This window comes from Pinus tabuliformis, chromosome 2_2, assembly GCF_031772625.1.
Source record: "Pinus tabuliformis cultivar Carrire ecotype Pingquan chromosome 2_2, CPIR1, whole genome shotgun sequence".
NCBI lineage: Eukaryota > Viridiplantae > Streptophyta > Pinopsida > Pinales > Pinaceae > Pinus > Pinus tabuliformis.
The window spans coordinates 846,659,302-846,668,418 of NC_142300.1; positions in this window are offsets into that span (position 1 = coordinate 846,659,302).

The window sequence follows — 9,117 nt, forward strand, 5'->3', positions numbered from 1 at the left end:
TGCAAATGCAACCAAACTTTTTCGATCACCTAAAAATTATGTGGCACTTAATGTTGATCATGCTATTGTTTGTAATTATCATTGGATTTATCCAAGATTTCATGAACTTGCTGGAAAATGTGTTGGATGCATTCAATAAACCTGGTTGTTTTATCAATCTTGGACTATACATGTGTGGATTTTGCCTATGTAGTCGTATGAGGCATGGAAACATCAATCAGGCCGAATGGTTGAAATCCCAGACCCACTTGAAAGGGTTTGTGTCCCATCAAGTTATGAAGAACTCTTTTATAGTTATGATGCACATAGGGAAGGCTCTCATCCCATATTCATGGATGTTTGGAGTTGTACATGCACATTATGTGCACAATCATCATGTTGACGACCTTTATCTGACCACCAGTCTAGGTATGGAATGCCGTCAAATTGGTGAGCTTTGTGTCCAATAATGACCAAAGGCTTGACCAGGATGTGCTCAAGAACCTGCTACCTTGATATGATATAATGGTCTACGGGATCCCAAAAGTACTCATACCTGTTCAAAGAAGAGTTTGGTAGTGTCCTCTATTGTGATACTCTTCCTGCAAGCTATCAATATAGTCATATTAGAAAATATTTCCTTGACCACAAATACGCAGTCATTACCATGCTTGGTAGAAGGGAGGCCAAAATGATAGTCCATGGATATGGATTCCTGGGGCTCGATGGGAGTAGGAAACGAGGTGTACACACCTTTATTTTTGAAGGTTGGCTTGGCAATGGCACATGCAATGCAGGATCTGATATATTTTCTGACATCCTGTTAGAACTTTGGCCAATAAAAATACTTCTATAGTATTGCCAAAGCTTTCTCCATGTCAAAGTGTCTTGCAACCCAACTGCAGTGTACCTCCCAAATCAACTTGGCATGTTCACTTGAAGGAACACAAATTTGGCCCAAGTAGCATAATAATGTGTCCTGGAGGTCAAAGTTTGGAACATTCTTACTATCCACTAGCATATGGTATGTGGTGGTGAAATCTAGATCATTTTTGTATAGTTGTGTCCATTGAGAGGTCTCATGGCCACAAGAGTTGATAACAGTGGTTAGTACCGCAACCGGGAGCCGAGTGAGGCAATCTACAACATGATTGATGATTCCCTTCTTATATTTAATGTTTAAATAAAATGTTGCAGATATTTGGACCAATTTTGATGGCGATCATTCTGTAACTTTCCTTGTGTTTGTATAAACTGAAGAGGTCAGTGATCTATATGGATGCCCATCTCCTTCCGTAGAATGTAATTTTTCCATTGTGGGAAAACATGCATGATGGAATACATATATTTATCATAGGTGGGGTATTTTTAAATTGTATCAAAAAGTGTCTCACTGTGATAGGCCACTGGATGTCCTCAATAGGTGAGAACTGCACCAATCACATAGTTAGAGGTGCCCATCTCAATTTCAAATGGTTGTTGTAGGTTTGGAAATGTGAGCACTAGTGTTGAGTAAAGGCGACGTTTCAACTCAAAGAATGCCCTTTGTTGGGAGTTAGACCAGAAAACATTTTCTTTTGCTCCACCCTTGGTAACTTGACTCAAATTCTAAGTGATATGAGAGAATACCAAGACTAAACTACAATAAAATTTGGCAAGGCCCAAAAATCTTAGAATTTTTGTGAGAGTGGTTAGAGTTGGCCAATCCCAAAGGATTTGTGCACGCATTGCTCATCAACAATGTAACCCAAATATTGGAGCTAGTTGATGCCAAAGGTGTATTTATTGATCCAGATTTATGCAGGAATGAAATGAAATAAAAATTCAAACATAAATATAGAGCTATAGCAGAAGAAAAATTCATTTCATTAATGAAAAATACTGGAAACTGTTACATGAAAAATGGAAATAAACTAGCCCTGATGATGGTAGCTTGTCTCTGAGAAGAGATGTGATAGCTACATGCCTATGAACTATGTTACAATGAGGATCCAAGGCCTTTTTATTAAAACAAGGGAAAACCCTAAACATCCAAAAACCTAACCCAAGATGAAGTGCCAAAAGTTTGTGGGCCCTGTTAGGGTTAGTTGGTACATCAACTTCTCGAGGTCATATCTTTGGAATACGATCTTTGTTTGAGGCATATGATACCTTGTGAGAAATATCTATTTGGGAAATACAATTTTCAATTAAAACCCATGTTGTTGACTAGTAGTTTTCCTGATTTCGAAAAAAACATCATTTAGGGCCTCAAAACAACTTTAAAAGTTCAGGACCCGAAAACTGCCAAAAAATAGTAAACTATGCTACAATTAAGGAAACTGAAAGAAATAATGTTGGGGTTTCAAGTGGAATAGATGGGTGGACACCAATATTCACCTTGATTAGCCTCCCCACCAAGGAAGCAATGGTCTCCATTGCATTGAGTTCCTCCATGAGATGGGGAAACTTCTGTTGAACTTGGTCCCTGGTGAGCCACTTGCCTTGGTGCAGGAGTTGGCCACCTTTGAAAACCCAATACAAATGGATCCTCTGTTGGTGAGTTTTCTTGATCTGTGTGTCCATGATATGATCAGTCATGGCATGTTCCATGTAATATGGGTTGAGCTCTGTTGCTGTTAGTTTTTTGACAATGTCTGATGTGTCCAACAATGGTAGAAAGTATGGTCAAAAGAGGTCCACCTTGAACACTGGTGCAGGCCAAGGAATGGGGGAATGATGAGCTCAAAAGTGTTGTATCCCACAACCTTGGTGATTGTGTAAGGCCCATATCAGAGAGTTTGGAGCTTTCGATGGGCTCTGACAAGGTGTCCTTTCTACAAATTCAACCAAACTTTGTCACCCACTTGAAACTTATGTGGCACCCGATGTTTATCATATCGTCGTTTGTACTTGGCATTGGATTTGTCCAAGATATCATGAACCTATTGATGGATGTGTTAAATAAACAAGGTTTCTTTATAAATATCAGACTGTAATATCAAACTGTACATGTGGAGATTCTGCCAATGTAGTCACATGAGGGATGACAACATCAATCAAACACAATGTTTGAAATCCCAAACCCATTTGAAAAGTGTTACGACCCGTCGAGCTATGGATATATTTGTTATAATTGTGATCCACATAGGGTAGGATCTCATCCCGTATTCATTGATGCTTTGAGTTGTACATGCACAATATGTGCACAATCATCATGTTGATGACCTCTGTTTAGCCATCAACTTGGGGATGGAATGCAGTTGACTTGGTGAGTTTCATGTCCAATAATGACTAGAGGCTTGACCAGAATGTGCTCAGGAACCTGCTATCCTAATCTAATATAATGGTTTGTGGGATCCCAAAATGTACCCATACTCATCCAAAGAAGAGTTTGGTGGTGTCCTCTGTTGTGATACTCTTTTTGTAGGCCACCAATATAGGCATATTATAAAATATATCCACAACCACAAATACACAGTCATTACCATGCTTAGTAGAAGGGAGGATAGAAAGATAGTCCATGGAGATGGATTCCCAGGGTTGGGTGGGAGTAGGCAGTGAAGTATATAAGCCTTGCATTTTGATGGTTGGCTTGGTGATGGCACCATCAGTGCATGATCTGATATATTTTCCAACATCATGTCATAGTTTTGGTTCGGATAAAAATACTTTTTTAGCACTTCCACATTTTTCTCCACGCCAAAGTATCCTAGTGTGCCTCCCAAATTAGCTTGGCACACTCACTTGAAGGAAAAATATATGGCACAGGTAGCACAATAATGCGCCCTAGAGGTGGAATTCTGGAATTTTCATGCCATCCACTATCATCTAGTATGTCATGGTGAACTATGGATCATTTTTTAATATTTATGGCCATCCATAGGTCAATGCTCTAATTGGGAGTCGATTGAGGCTATATGCAACATTATTGGTGCTACCCTTCTTGTATTTAATGTTAAAATGGAATTGTTTCAGATACGTCTACCACTTATGATGGTGATTATTCTGCAACTTCTCTTGTTTCTTTATAAATTGAAGAGGTAAGTGATCTATGTGGATGATCGTCTCCTTCCCTAGAATGCAATGTTTCCATTGCTAGCAAGCATGCATGATGGAATATATCTCTTTATCATAGGTGGGGTATTTCCGAATTGTATCGGAAAATGTCTCACTTTGAGGGGCCGCTAGATACCCTTGTTGGGTGGGAACTGCACCAATAACATAGTCATAAGTGTCTGTCTCAATTTCAAATGGTTGTTGCGGGGCTGGAAATGTGAGTACTGGTGCAAAGAAAAGCTGGTGTTTCATCTTAATGAACGTCTTCTATTGGGAATCAGAACATAATTTTTATTATTTTTCTCTACCCTTGGTAACTTGACTCAATGGCAAAGTGATATCAGAGAATCCCAACACAAACCTCCAATAAAAATTGGCAAGGCCCAGAAAGTTTCGAACCTCTGTCAGAGTGGTCTGGAGGCGAATCTTGAATGACTTGGATCTTAGTTGGATGTAACCCAGATATGGGACCTGGATAATGCCAAAGGTACATTTAATAATCCGTATTTATGTAGGAATGAAACAAAATACAAATTCAAACATAAATGCAGATCTATAATGAAACTGAACTTCAATTCATTAATAACAAATATTGAAAATTGTTTACATGTAGAATGGAAATAAACTAGCTTAAATAATGGTAGTTTATCTCTGAGAAGATATGTGATGTCTATATGCCTCTGAACTATGTTACAATGAGGCTCCATGGCGTTTTTTTTATTTATAAATGAGGGAAAACCTTGAACATCCAAAAACCTAACCTTAGGAGATGAAGCACCAAAAATTTGTGGGCCCCATTTGGGTTAGTTGGTACATCAATTTCCCGGGGTCGTAACTTTGGCATATGATCTTCATTTGATTCGTACGATACCTAAATAGAAATATATATTGACCAAGGAATAAAAATTTCGACTGCAAACCCATGTCGTAAGGTATAAGTTTTCCAGTTTTCCAAAAAATGCATCATTCAGGGACTTAAAACAACTCTGGAAGTTTAGGACCTGAAAAAGCTGGCAAAAATAGTAAATTGTGCTACAACTAAGGAAATTGAAAGAAATAATGTTGGGAGTCCAAGTGGAATAGGTGGGTGGCCACCACTATCCACCTGGATCATTCCTCCCCCTTAAGAAGAAATGGTCCCCATTGGATTGAGTGCCTCCATGATATGAGGAAACTTCTACTCAACTTGGTCCATAGTGAGCCACTTGCCCTAGTGCAGGAGTTGGCCAACTTTGACAACCCGATACATTTGGATCCTCTGTTGGTGAGTGTTCTTGATATGTGTGTCAATGATTCTATTAGTTGTGGCATGTTCCATGCAGTATGGGTTGAGCTTTGTTGGTGTTAGTTGTTCGACAATGTATGATGTGTCCAACAACGATGGAAAGTATGGTCGAAGGGGGTCCACATTGGACACTGGGTGCAAGCCAAGTAATGGGGGAATGTTGAGCTTGAAATCATTATCTCCCACAACCTTGGTCAAGTTTAAGGCCCATATTGGAGTGGTCGTAGCTTCTGATGGGATCTAGCATGGCATTCTTTCTACAAACACAACCAAACATTGTCACATATCAGAAACTTATGTGGCACCTGATGTTGATCATGTCGTTGTTTGTACTTGGAATTGACTTTATCCAAGATGTCGTGAACCTATGGGTAGATGTGTTCAATAAACTTGGTTGCTTTATCACCTTCAAAATGTACATGTGCAGATTTTGCATGTGTAGTCGCATAAGGAATGACAACATCAATTAGACACAATGGTTGAAATCCCAAACCCACTTGAAAGGGGTTGTGGTCTGTCGAGCTATGGAGAGGTATGTTATAGTTTTGATGCATAGAGGGAAGTCTCTCATCCCATGTATGTGGATGCTTAGAGTTGTACATGCATAGTATGTGCACGATCATCCTCTTGAAAACCTCTATTTGACCATCAGTCTGGGGTGACATGTAGTTGACTTGGTGAAATTCATGTCCAATTGTAACATCCCTGGTGAAAATTCCATATAACAAAGTTAATAAAGGAAAAATAATAACCATGGTGATGGGAAACGTATTACAAGCTGAATGTTGGGCAAAAACATGGTGATGGGGATCACTTGTGATTAATTAATGGCTGAGGAAATTGGCAAAGACAATGGAAAAGGATTTGGAAAGACATGAGGCATTAATTGGCATTTTATTTATGAAAATAATGGAAATTAGGAGAGAAGGAAGGTGAAAAGTCAAAGGTTGTATATGAGGAGGAAAATCAAAGAAAATAATGGAAAATTGAAGAAAATATAGGCCTCATTAATAAAAAGGCTTCTAAGGATTAGTTTGCAGAATTTTTTAAGTTCTCTTTTGGAGCTCTCTCTATTCTCTCTCTCTCATACTCTTGGACACTTAGATTTTTCTTGGAGAACTCTTGGAGGAGTGTGGAATACTTGGAGATTTGGAGAAACAAGGAAAAGGAAGAGCAAGAAAACTCAAGAGGACATTGGATTAACAACTACTATGAGTTTTTCTTGTATGTACTGAGTTGCATGTATGATTTCCTTGCTAGTTTTTGGATGCATGTCATATGCATGTAGTTATTTAGTTATGATCTGTCATTGGCTTGGAGGATTTACTGGATTGACAGTGGATTTTCCTAGCCTTTCCATTTCCTAGATAGTCATGGTGTTGTGGGATTTACTTTTGTTTTTGGCTGGTTCTCATCTTCCTATGTCTTTGGGTTGAGTTATTAGTTCCTAGATCCTTGGTTGGACAAATTCTTTGGAGCCCTGTAACAAGTTGGGTTGAGTTACTAGTCCTAGATCCTTGGTTGGACAAACACTCTGGAGCCCTTGTTGGGTTGAGTTACTAGTCCTGGAGCCTTGGTTGGAAAAATTCTATGGAGCTCGACGACAACTATGGGTTGAGTTACTAATTCTGGAGCTTTGATTGGAACAAATTCTCTGGAGCCTTGTACAACTTGGGTAGAGACCAAGATGGTGATGGTTAGTGATGTATGACCGTGAGGTGGAATTGCTAGTTGAGGGTTGAGGTGGTTTTTCCTTTGGAAGCCCTGGTTAGGTTTTGTTGGATTTGTTCCATGAGATTCCACATTCATGCTTGGAATATGGAACAGGGGTGACTGGCTGAAAGAAATATTTGGTTATGCCTAGTCTATGGTCAGGTGGTTTGTGGAAGTCCCATATCTAGTTGGCCTATGAATTCATTAATAAGATATCCTTCTCCTTGGTATTTTATGCATAAATATATTGGTTCATATGTGGTTTTTATGGATCTTATATCCTTGTTATTTATGTTGGATATATGTTGGTTATGAGCATGTTTTATGACAATGATGATGTATGGCTCTCATCATGTTTCAATTTGTAAATGAATGAACAATGAATATGAGACCTGATAGATGATAATTGTTACCAGGAATAGTGTCTATACAGAACTGCTAATCCCACTAAGGCTGGTAGCTACCTTAGAAACAAACAAACTTAAAACTACTTTCGTTTTCCTTTATGAAAGATAGATGAGAGAAGGATAAAGGAGACCAACCTCTGTCTTGTGCTTGGTTCCTTGTTCGATTCCTCTCTCTTCTGATAGTCCTTTGCTACTTGCTTCCTTGTATACCCAGCTTCACAGAGTACTTATAGAATCAAAGCAGCATAACACTATACGAGAACATAGATCTATTATCATAAGCAATATAGGATCAGATGTATATTAACCATACAAATGCATAAAACATAAATCATACAAGAGTATGGAGGAAAACTTGAATAGCTTTATTGATAATCAAGAAAGAGCCAAGAGAATTACAACCAAATGTTCTGACCCAGCATCATCCTCTCAGCAAGAAGCCCTTCTTCACCTCATGAAAAGATCACCCAACGCTATGATATTGCACCAATAAACCAACAACACTTCCTTACAAGATACAAAATTCCAGCCTCTAGATCTCTGGGATGAGAGATCCATATATAGATGTCTGCAAGGGAGGTGAGTCAGCTTTTGAGATTTGATTAGTGTCTCCCCTTTGATAGTTCTTGATTCCACTTGGAGATTGATGATCTCTTACTCATCCTTGGTCGAATTCAGAGAGGCAAGTGTCATAGGAGAAGTTTCTGGAAGATTCCATGCTTCTCCACCTCGCGGATTGACCCTGCCATTTGTCCCTTCTCGCCCATCGCACCCCATAGAAGGGCTTTTTGACATGCAATGCACCTACTGTGTGTATTTAGGTGGGATGCAATGCACTTTGCCTATGGAGCAGGTGAAATGGTCTAGTTTTGACTAGTTCTGAGTGGTTTTTCATGGAGAACTTCTAGGGGAAGCTGTAATCAGTTGACCTTGTTCTTTTAGGGGTTGGAACAACACCTTTAGGGACTTAGGAGCCCTTGGTTTATGGACATTTATGCATGGGGTTGCAGTGCCCAAAAATGTCTATAACAATAATGTAGCTAAAGTGATAAGGTACCAATGCTTAATAGTTATTCTCAAATAAGTATGAGTCCCCTATGCTCAGATCTGTTGTTATGACATATAGATTACATATTTGTGACATGTTTGATGAAATACCTGTCATGGCTAGTAGGGGTCCAGTCAAGTATTTATTCAAATATTTGCATTTGTATCATTTCTTTAATATTACTTTTCATTTCTGGAAGTTCCATGAAGTTTTGGGTAGTGGCCTAAGACCTGGCCTTGAAAAAGTGGCACATAATCTGGAGTCGCAGGCTCTGAACTAGCCGAAAAATACCCCAGTCGCTTACATGTCCTTGTTGTGAGAGTGAATGGAGGGCTCCAGTCACATGTATGTCCATGTCATGGGAGAGAATGCGTCTCTAGGTAAGTAAGATATTGGATTTCCTTGGGGGTTGGTCACCTGAAGTGGTAGATTAGCTCTTGGAGGTTCTGTACAAGTGTACAAGGTCAGGTTGGTTGTGTTTTTTTGGTTCCACTTCCTTAAATATACATGGGTAGTTGAATTAGACCACAGTATCCTCTCGTCACATGTTTACTCCAGGGGATCGGTTAACTTAGGTAAATGTGGGTTGAGGGTGTTACACCAATAATGAATAAAGGATTGACTAGAATCTATTCAAGAACCTACTA